The sequence below is a fragment of the Cryptomeria japonica genome, chromosome 10 (assembly GCF_030272615.1).
Source record: "Cryptomeria japonica chromosome 10, Sugi_1.0, whole genome shotgun sequence".
Classification (NCBI taxonomy): domain Eukaryota; kingdom Viridiplantae; phylum Streptophyta; class Pinopsida; order Cupressales; family Cupressaceae; genus Cryptomeria; species Cryptomeria japonica.
The window spans coordinates 76,806,765-76,818,859 of record NC_081414.1 but is presented as its reverse complement, the minus strand read 5'-3'; the positions used below and the strand labels follow the sequence as shown (position 1 = coordinate 76,818,859).

At 39.6% G+C, this 12,095-nt stretch overlaps 1 long non-coding RNA gene across 1 annotated transcript; it reads right to left on the bottom strand.

Moving 5' to 3' along the window:
- Positions 1-10,627: 10,627 nt before the first annotated feature.
- Positions 10,628-11,058, bottom strand: LOC131859408 (uncharacterized). The gene is made up of 3 exons (XR_009359127.1): positions 10,993-11,058; positions 10,828-10,896; positions 10,628-10,735 (listed from the first exon to the last, which is right to left on the bottom strand). It is a non-coding gene; the product is annotated as an uncharacterized LOC131859408 (long non-coding RNA).
- Positions 11,059-12,095: the final 1,037 nt, after the last annotated feature.

The following is a 12,095-nucleotide window of genomic DNA, read 5'->3' as shown; positions in this document are numbered from 1 at the left end:
TAATGAAGGCTCTATTTATTGTGAAAAATCAAAGAACTAACTACCATTACATTATCTACTTCATGGAGCTTAATAGAGTTCAATGAAATATATATATATATATATCAAAAGAAGAAATTGTACATCAATATGCTCTCTTGTAGGTACCTAATGAGAACCATCAGTGAACAAACTAAAGCCTATTAACAATTAGATACAATATTTACCAACTAGTTTGAGGATACTACAAAATTTGAACACAAACATATAATTAATTACACACATATATATATTAATATACAAAATTTAGATCTTATAAAAAAGATATAAAATATATGTACATATATAATTATCAATATCTATACACATTATTCCATTATTATATAGTTATTTAAATCTTCTATATCATAACATTTGCAAAATAATGCTTTTTGATAACAAAAATGCTTACCTTTTTAAAATTATTCTTTCTAACCAAAAAAAAACACCCCAAACATTAGTATGCAAATAAAATAATTTATACAACATTTCAACATCATGTATCACACAAACAAGAACAACTAATACACCATAATCAAACATCTCACGACAAATAATTACAATCATTGCAACCAAATTAAATTATGTGAGAGTGTGCTCTTATGGTGGTTAGGTGGGTAAGTGCACAAAGATGGTGGTCACAAGGGGGGTATAAGTGGACACTTTTTTTCTGAAATTGGGTGAACCTGAATTTGGAGGCAAAATTTGAAAGTCATCCACTCGAGATATAAAGATAATCAAAGAACAAATATTGTAGTACTCTGAATCTAGTTTCTAAACTACTAAAAATTTTAAAAATTGGATAAGATTAAGGGGGTCAAATTCTTCGCACACGAAAAACTAACCTTGATTTTTTCTGAAAAACATAACAGTGTCTGACGTGCGCATCAAAAAAGTCATAGTTAGACTTAATATTTTGACAAATCCTTTGGCAGAAAGATAGTTAAGAGTGAGCACTAGAAGATGTGTATTTTTTTGTAATTTTTTTTGAGTATTTTTTTTTTTTCCAATCGAGCACATCCTCAAAAATTAGGTACTTGTTCGTGCGCGAAGCATAAGTTGCACTAAACAAATCGAAAATACAATTTTTATTTTTTTTAAATTGTAAAGAATCAAGTGCACTACAATAATATATAAAGTTTTTTAAATTTAGATAATTATATCAAAAGTTATTCAAAAAATGGTGCACCTATGTCTGTGAGAACTATGGAGACACTGGTAAAAGAAATTCAATAATAATATGTTATTGTTGTTCAAATTGAAAAAACATTATATGGTTAGAAAGCTTAGAAGATGGGTGAAAATATGGTGGCAATTTTAGAAATACCCACTTGATGAAGTGTAAACCTGATGATGACAAAGTTGATAAACCAAGTTGATAAAATAAAACACGTCAAAAATGAGAGAAATGAAGGGAAATTAAACTTCCAAACTGTAGCTTTGTCATCCAGGCCTATTTCCAAGCCTAAACAGTCAAAAGCGCGTACGGGGTACTACAAGTTTAAAAAGCGCATACAAGGTACTTATGGTGTAAGCAGTGTGTACGCACTTGTTTTCCTATAAACAACGCATACGCGCTCTTTTTACTATAAACAGCGCTTACGCGCTATTGTATAATATGATATTTTATATATAATATGTGTGTATATATATAATATATAATATGTGTATAATATGATATTGTATATATAATATGTGTATATACATATAATATATAATATATATGTATATATATATAATATATTAAACATATATATACACATGTAAGTGTATTGTCTCCCCCTCTCAAACGCATACAAGGTGCCTCTCTCTCTCTCTCTCTCTCCCTTCCTCCATACCTCATCCGTCTCTCTCTCCCTCGCTTTATCCCCTTCTCCCTTCCTCCATACCCCATCCCTCCCTCTTTCCCCTTATCCCTTCCTCCATACCCCATCCCTCTCTCTCTTGCTCTCTCCCCTTCTCCCTTCCTCCATACCCTATCCCTCTTTCCCTTCTTCTCTCCCTCCCTCCCTCCATACCCCACTGCAACTGTGTTTGCACTTCTATAGAAGTAAGTGAAAAAATTTCTTGTCTGCAACTTCCTCTTTGTTTTTTATCATGTATGCTCTCCTAAGAAAATTGACTAATGGATTTGTGTGTGTATATTGAATAGGAGGAATAGGGTTTGAAATTGAACCACAAGTGTATTACCGTGACAAACAAGGAAACCTGCAGCAATAATCTTCTCGAATGTGTTTTTAATGAGCTGAGCAGATGTGGAAAATAGTGTTAACAAAGCAACATGATGAGCCAGAGTACTAGCAATATGTTTTTCAAAAGGAAACAATAGGTAGGAAGAGAAAGAGGGAGCGTAACACAAATGATGTCCTGTAGAATGATAGTGGTGGGTATGCGAGAGTTCCCATGTTGTTACACAATGCCTGTCACCTAAAGAAATTAAAGTTTGTTGTATGCATGGCAGTGGTAGTATATGATCATCATCACTTGTGAAACAGCTTGGAACGGTACATACCCATGAAAGAAATCAAGTGTGTAATTCCTATAGTCACAATCGAGATCAGTCTTATAACCTTGCAAATTTAATAGCATCATATGTTTTAGAACTTAGGCAGTAGTCTTAGGGTTAGGTCAAGCTCTTACACTTTCTTTTTAGCGAAGCCTCGTTGTTTGTTCGCTTGGAGTCTCATTGTATGATGTTCTATTCATAACTTTAAATTTAATACATCATTTTATTAGCCCACCATATGACCCCTTAGGTGTCATTAGAGGTTGTATTGTTTCCTAAGAGGTCATATGGTGTCCTGTGACCCCTTAAGACTCCTCGGGACACCAGTGACCCATAACAACATCATATGCTTGTTCTAAAGGGTCCTATGGTGTTCTATGACCCCTTAGGACACCATTTTGTGTCGTTATAGGTCCTATGGTGTGCTAAGGGATGATATAGTGTCATATGACCCCTTAGGACACCCTATGACCCCTTAGATGTTGTTAGGGGTCATATTGTGTCATGGATTCGATATCTCTTCCTCTCCCTTCGTCCCCCCTCCTTCTCTCCCTATCTCCCTCTCCCTCTCTCTCTCTCTCCACTTCTCCCTTCCTCCATACCCCATCCCTCTCTCTCGCTCTCTCCCCTTCTCCCTTCATCCATACCCCATCCCTCTTTCTCTTCTTCTCTCCCTCCCTCTTTCTCTTCTTTTGTAATTCCTATAGTCACAATCGAGATCAGTCATATGGTGTCATGTGTCCTTTCTCTCTCCCTCTCCCTCCTTCCCTCCCCCCTCTTCTCTCCCTCTCTCCCTCCCTCTGCCTCTCTCCCTCTCTCTACCTTCCCTCCCTCCCTCTCTCTCTCTCCTTCCCTCTCTCTCCCTCTCCCTCCCCCCCTCTCTCTCTCTCCCCTCTCCTCTCCCTCCCTCCCCCTACTCTCCCTCTCCCTTCCTCCATACCCCTTCTTCTCTCCCACCCTCCCCCCTCTTCTCTCCCTCTCTCCCTCCCTCCTTCCCTTCCACCCCCCCTCCTCTCTCCCTCCCCCCTACTCTCCCCCCTCTCTCTCTCTCTCCCTCCCTTCCTCCATACCCCTTCTTCTCTCCCACCCTCCCCCTCTTCTCTCCCTCGCTCCCTCCCTCTACCTCTCTCCCTCTCTCTACCTTCCCTCCCCCCTCTCTCTCTCTCTCTCCCTCTCCCTCCTTCCCTCTCTCTCCCTCTCCCTCCTTCCCTCCCCCTCTTCTCTCCCTTTCTCCCTCCCTCTACCTCTCCCCCCTCTCCCTCTCTCTCTCTCCCTCTCTTCCTCCATACCCCTTCTTCTCTCCCACCCTCCCCCTCTTCTCTCCCTCTCTCCCTCCCTCTACCTCTCTCCCTCTCTCTACCTTCCCTCCCCCCTCTCTCTCTCCCTCTCTCCCTCTCCCTCTCCCTTTCTCTCCCTCTCCCTCCTTCCCTCCCCCTCTTCTTTCCCTCTCTCCCTCCCTCTACCTCTCGCCCTCTCCCTCTCTCTCTCTCCCTCCCTTCCTACATACCCCTTCTTCTCTCTCTCTCTCTCTCTCTCTCTCTCTCTCTCTCTCTCTCTCTCTCCCTCCTTCCCTCTCTCTCTCTCCCTCTCCCCTCTCTCTCTCCCTCCCTCTCTCTCTCTCTCTCTCTCTCTCCCTCCCTTCCTCCATACCCCTTCTTCTCTCCCACCCTCCCCCCTCTTCTCTCTCTCTCTCCTTCCCTTCCCCCCCTCTCCTCTCTCCCTCCCCCCTACTCTCCCCCCTTGTTTGGAAGGTTCTTGTGCTATATGTGGTGGTTTGCAACGTTTACCAAGATGCGTACATTTGGAGAGCACACATGAAATTGGTATGAAACTATTTTCTTTCAAAAAATACAAGATAGTCACACATGGAGTTAAAGATGGAAAAGATTTGAAGAGATGTGAGCTAGTGAAAAATGATATATGTGGAGCTCAATTTATGAAAATGTTTCAAGAGAAACTAGTTTATGAGTACATAATGCATACACATAGAGCTTGATGGTTAGATGAGCAATTCAAGTTATGTATGGACACATTTCCTCTTGGCACCATTGTCTCTATCATTGATTTCGCTGAAAATTATACACTACAACCTCAAAATGAAGTGCAATCCATGTATTATCACTCTACACAAGTTTCTATTTTTGTACACATAGCATTCATGCATGCAAATGATAGCACAAAGGAGGATAGAAAGGTTGTAAGAGAGTATCACTTCTACATAAGTGATGATTGTACTCATTCATCAAAGTTTGTACAAGGATGCTTTAAAGTTTTCTATGATAGTTTAAGGGAAAGGAATAGATGATACAACTGACACTTAATATGGTCAAATAATTGTACTGCACAATTCAAGAATGCAAGGATGTTTTATTGGTTGACAAGGATGTATGTGATAAGTGGTGTACAACATTTTTGGAATTTCACTGAGGCTGGACATGGTAAGGGAGAGCATGATGGTGCAAGAGCATGTGTGAAAAGAGCCCTAGCTAGGGAAGAATTGAAGTACAAAGGTGGTGCTAAGTTGATAGATGCAAAAACAATTGTGCGATGGTGTAACTCTACGATGGGTCTAGGTAATCTAGGTACGTCAATGTTTCATAGATATTTTTAGTTGATCATTGAATCTAACATTGAAAACTATCTAGATTGTTGTATAGTTGCAGGATCGAGTGACATGCACTCATTTATGAGTTCAAATTAAAGTTCACTAGTAATTTATATGAGACAAATGGTATGTTTTTGCTCTTCATGCATGTATTGTTTGTGGGAAGAATGTGAATCACAAGAGTGGGTTGACAAATGGTCTTGTAGTCCGTTCATTCCCATTGATTCATATCAAATTCTCAAAGCACTACAATTAAGCCAGATGGAGACATCAGTGGATTTTGACCATGTATCCGACCTAATGGATTCAAGTGATTTTTTGAGTTAATTTTTTTGCAAGTATTCTTTTTGGTTCATTTTGTTGTACATCATACTTTATTTTTGGTATTAATTAACACTTTATAAAATGCAGGCCATGTGTATGCAGTTGTTGCAGAAGAGAATAATGAAGAAGGAACATATTACTATTTGTGTCGTTGTGTTGAACCTAAAAGAAAATTGACAGCCACAATCATTGACAGAGAGGGTATTGAGTACCCAATAGGGTCTGTTTTCATGACAGAAACATGGCTTCAAAGATACCCTATCTAGAATTCTGATGTTTGGTTGTTCGAGGACTTTGAAACACACAGACATATTCTTCATTTCTCTAACCTTGTTATTGCAACAAATATTCATTTGATGAAGCATCATGGTAGACCTCATAACAATATTTTATGGAAAGTTCGTGAATCTGACCACGAGGCAATACTTGACACAATACGGGTTAGAGTCGATCCTGAAGGCTCACTTGATTGATTCTACGGTTCAGAGTAGAATGATTTTGAGAATTTTGTATAAATCGTCGACAAATTGTTCTATATTCATTTTTTGTATATATAAATGCCCATGAGATGATTTTTACATGTTTAGGGGCATAATTTTGTATATTTAAATGGCAATGAGCTGATTTGTACATATGTACATGCCAAATTTTGTATATTAAAATGGCGATGAGTTGAATCACACATATTGTAATGCCAAATTTTATATAAAAGCCCATGAGATGATTTGTATATTAAAATGGTGATGAGTTGAATCGCACATATTGTAATGCCAAATTTTGTATAAAAGCCCATGAGATGATTTGTAAGACATTTTTTTGTATAATCAAATAGCCAAGAGCTGATTTGACCATGATTAGAGGCAAATTTTTGAATAATTTGTGACAATGTTTTGTTACTATTTTGTGTGTCAATGTTTTGTGACTATGTTTTGAGTATATGTGATGTGTCCCTGGTCAATCATGAACATTCTTGATTCTTGTATAATCATGGAGAATTTTTTGAGTCATTATCGGGTCATAAGGGTCATAGATTTAGATTAGATACAATTTGAGCAAAAATTGTCATTGTTGTCAAAAAAAGTGTCAAAAAAGTTGTCAAGCAACTTCTACATTGCGTAGGTAGGGTATGACACTCAACGTTCCGGTGCTTTGGGATGCATGACAGGGGCATGCCTATCATAAAACTACCCACCCGGATACGCTTGTGACATCGATTTGTGCACACAACAAACCAAATCAATTCTAGCCAATCTGGCAACTTTGCATTGCATGCAATTGACGACTTTTGCAGCAGGCGAAAAAATACTACCAATCGAAAATGGCTCCGAGTCATCAAAAATAGAGAGAGGACATTGTAGAGGAGCCTCACGCGACCCCATGGGCTCAAACGGATCGACCATATGTGTTCTGCATTGGAAGAAACAGTCTGTCAAAATTTGATAATTTTTTGGACTCATGACACTTGAGAGATCGCCCCGGTATGGTATGACTCTTGACGTTTCGGTGCTTTGGGATGCATGACAGGGGCATGCCTAGCATAAACCTGCCCACTCGGATGCGCTGGTGACGTCGGTTTGTGCACATGACGAATCGAAACAATTCTAGCCAATCTGGCAACTTTGCATTGCATGCAACTGATGGTTTTTGCAGTAGGCGAAAAATGCTACCAATTGAAAATGGCTTCGATTCATCAAAAACTAAGAGAAGACATTGTATAGGAGCCTCACACGATCCCATGGGTTCAAACGGATCGACCATATGTGTCCTAGATTGGAAGAAACAGTCCGTCAAATTTTGACATTTTTTTGGACTCATGACACTTGAGAGATCGCCCCGGTATGGTATGACTCTCGATGTTCTGATGCTTTGGGATGCATGACAGGGGCATGCCTAGCGTAAACCTACCCACCTGGATGCGCTTGCGACATCGTTTTGTACACACGATGAACCGAATTAATTCTAGCCAATCTGGCAACTTTGCATTGCATGCAACTGACAGTTTTTGCAGCAGGCGAAAAATGGCTACCAATTGAAAATGGCTCTGACTCGTCAAAAACCAAGATAGTCCATTGTAGAGGAGCCTCACACGATCCCATGGGTTCAAATGGATCAACCATATGTGTCCTGGATTTGAAGAAACAATCTGTCAAATTTTGACAATTCTTTGGACTCGCGGCACTTGAGAGATCGCACAGGTACGGTATGACTCTCGATGTTCCGGTGCTTTGAGATGCACGGCAAGGGCATGCCTACCATAAACCTACCCACTCGGACATGCTCGTGATGCTGGTTTGTGCACACGACAAACCAAATCAATTCTAGCCAATCTGGCAACTTTGCATAGCATGCAACTAACGATTTTTGCAGCAGACGAAAAAATGCTACCAATTGAAAATAGTTCTGACTCGTCAAAAACCAAGATAGGCCATTGTAGAGGAGTCTCACGCGACCCCACGAGTTCAAACGGATCGATCATATGTATCCTGGATTTGAAGAAATAGTCCGTCAAATTTTGACAATTTTTTGGACTCAGGGCACTTGAGAGATCGCACCGATATGGTATGACTCTCGACGTTCCAATGCTTTGGGATGCATGACAGGAGAATGCCTAGCATAAACCTTCCCACCTGGACGTGCTCATGGCATCGGTTTGTGCACATGACGAACAAAATTTGACCATTGCGAGCGTGAGGGTGCTCTCGCACCAAACACATATTGTTGTTTATATTCATATTGTCAATTTTTGTTGTTTATATTCATATTGTTGATTACATATGCAAAGATTCATTTAAATTTATAAAAGGGCAGCCACCAAATACATCGAATACACAATAATGAACTTAATACAAGGAGTTTTGTAGGGTTAATTCAACATTTTAGAAATTTTATCAAATCATATTCCACGATTGCAATGTTTTATATCATATATTTTTGTTTTTTATATTCATATTGTTTTTTATTAGGGGAAAAATAGGTTTTGGGGGGACCCGAAACCCCATACAACAGGTTTTGGAGGGACCCGAAACCCAATAGATTTTACCAGGATCTAGAACCCAACAAAGTAGGTTGCTAAAAGAAATAAACTATGAAAAACCACCGCCAAAATCCAGTAAAGATGACTAAAACTAGCAACAACCAGCATAGTCACGCCACACCCAACAAAGCTACAACTCCAAACTATAGCATGAAACAATAATAATCGAGGGTATACCAAGCACCCTCAGCCAACTATCAAGGTTTTGAAAGGTACCCCTAACCTTCAATAACAACACCAGATTACAACAGATATTCATACAATTTGAATCTAGCCAGTAGGGGTTTTGAAAGGCTCCCTCAACCTTCAAACTGGGTTTTAAAGTGGAACCCAAAACCAGCAACCAAGGGTTTTTCTAGGCACCCTCAACCTTAAATGATGAGCTCAGAACTCCAAACACATGATTTTCCCCAAACCAAAGACGGCAGAAAGACAAACTATGCCCTTTAAAACTATTAGCAACCGTCCAGCCTATAGGATAAACCAGGAGCCCAAAACTAGAAATAGGGGGAACAAAGACCCCAAAAACCAGAAGGAAGGAGGCCAAACCAAGAAACAACAAAAAGGAACCAGTCCCGGAGACAAGCTGGGAGTCTAGAAAAAAGATCTTCCAACCCCACCCAAGGAGACTCCCAAGAGAAAAGAAACCGGCATCCATAGCCAGCAGTAAGAGGAGCACCAAAAGTTGAAAATCCCCAATATTCCATCTCTCCACCTCAATAGGAAAGAGCTCCACCTCTACAGGACGAAGAATGAAGCAGAAAGACAACAACCAGCACTCTCCAGCAGCAAGCAAAAACCAGCCCTTTCCCCTCCACCAAATATCCACCTCCATAGGAAATATGGTCACCTCTAACAAACAAGGAGGGGAAGAGAGCAAGAGCCAAGAAATCCCTCTCAAAGGTTCACACCAAAGACAACTTTGCAAGAGGAGCACCAAAAGTTGAAAATCCCCAACATCCCATCTCTCCACCTCAATAGGAAAGAGCTCCACCTCTACAGGACAAAGAATGAAGCAGAAAGACAACAACCAGCACTCTCCAGCAGCAAGCAAAAACTAGCCCTTTTCCCTCCACCAAATATCCACCTCCATAGGAAATATGGTCACCTCTAACAGACAAGGAGGGGAAGAGAGCAAGAGCCAAAAAACCCCTCTCAAAGGTTCACACCAAGGCCAACTCTCCACCTCCATGGGAGAGTAACCTAACAAAGAAGAACCGAAAAAGGAAGCTCCTTTGAAGAACCAGAGCGCCAAAGGCCAGAACATCAACAAACCCTCAGCACAAAGGAGAGGAGAGAACACATAGAGCCTCTTCACAAGAGATCCGCCAGGGTCCCAGATCTGCCCAAACACCATCAGGAAAACACCCCCCACCAAAGAAAGAGCAGAAAAAAGGCCATTGACAGGAACCACCGCACACCCCTGATGACCAAAAATAGAGGCCACAAAAAACCCTTGCCAAAACGCCTCCATTGCTGACACAGCCTCCACTCCTTCCTAAGTACCAAACTCCTCCACCCACCATTCCAGCAAAGAAGAGCCATGAAGAGCCCCATCAGACGGCTTAGAAGGTGAAAGGAGGAGAGGGATGAGATCATCCTCATCCGCAGTATCATCTTCCCCATCTTCTGCAACTCCTATGCAGGAAACCCCTCCCTCTCCCGCTCTCCCGCTCTCCATTTTTATATTCATATTGTTGATTACATATGCAAATATTCATTTAAATTTATAAAAGATCAACCACAAAATACAACGAATACAAAATAATGAACTCAGTACACATTTATTGGATCGAATATCGATATTTATATATATATAAAAAGGCATGTCTGCCAAGTCAATACAAGTATTACAAAAATGTGGCATATGTCATGTCCAAATTGATATACAATAAAAATGTAGAATATATCTACATGTATTGGTCATTCTATAACCAAAACTAACACTATATGATCCTAAACTTGTGGTGGATCATCAAAATCAAGCCTCTTCGATGCAGTATGCGGCTCTGTAAATGGCTGGAAAACCATAATTCAAAAGCCAAGTCAGAATTCTTTTGTAGAAAATAGTTCACAATTAACAACGTAACTATACATTTAACTTTAATTCCTTTGCAATTTAAATGTAGATTACCTCATCGGCTGATCTAGGAGCTAATGTCTTTGCTCTCCTCTCCTTGTCACTCTTAGGAGTTTTCTTGAAGACATACTTAAATGGATCCACATTATGGTCGTACCGCGAAGGGGTCTATTGTAGATTAAATGTATAATTAATGCAATATACTAACATAAATATATCAAAAACACTTAAAAGCTATAATATAGAGAACAATGGTGTACCTGTGCCTGAGATGCTTCTCCAATGGACTGAGGATGGCTCACCATCGATGTAGAAACTGTCGCTATTACCTATACAAAAAATGTTCAAAGATTAAATACAATTAATATAATAATAAGTATTGAAGGTTAAAAACAATTAATTTTACATATCAAACAAAAGTGTACCGGATCCTGAGATGCTTCTCCAGTGCAAGGAGGAGGGTTCGCCATTGATGAAATAGGTATGGATATTTCCTGTATGAAAAAATTATAAAATAATAATATATCACAAGTTCACATGTACACGTGCATATAATCATGAAATTAAGAAAATAAAGTAGAGATACATACCTCTGCCCTCTCTTGATCCACGAGCGAATCAAGTGCATTCAACAAATCCACATAGCTCAATGGTCGTTGTACATGTAAAATAGACAAAAAATACTAATCAATCTACAAACCCCAGCTAATATTTGATTTCAACATTTTCAAACAATTGTACAACTAAAAATGTGTTTAATTACCTTCTTCCTACGTTTTGGCGTCTTCGAGGAATCCTTTTTCTTAGGACGAGCCCTAGATGCGGAGGGGGTACCCTAAAAAAACAAAATTAACATGAGATATTAGTACAGATAATAAATTAAACATAATTTTAAAAATCTAAAATGAAATGACTTGCATATTCCATCAAAATAATACATAAAAAGGGTTGTACAAAATATAATACCGTATAGCCTTGTAGGCCAAAATCGATCGCTGAGAGCGTGATGTCATCAATCTGGAACATTTCGTCCCTTGTCAACACCTACAAACCAGAAATTAGACCAAGCATTAAAGATAGTTAGTACATATTGTATTTTTTTGAATTCAAAGTGTACTATTCTATTTTAACATGTTACAAAATTTATACCTCAAGCATAGAAGTTGTAGCTATAGTAACTAGGGGAGTATGGGATACCGTTGCTACATCCTAAAATGCATATTATTTGTCTCAATTTAAATCAATGTATAAATGAAAATTCATTTATGTAATTACAAATTTAAAGTGACTGATAAATAAAATGCTATGAATTCAAATCAACACACCTGTGTCTGTGGCTCATGGGCAAACACCGTGTCCATCAACTCATCTGTCAGCGCGAAATCCTCAACCGTGTGGGCCTGACATCTACTCCCACAAATCGTGCACAGATGAGATGAGGATCCATCTGCATCGGCTGCATCATCTATCCCCGAGCATATCCCCGAGCAACTGATACACATGTGCTGGATGGGCTCTCTATCGCCAC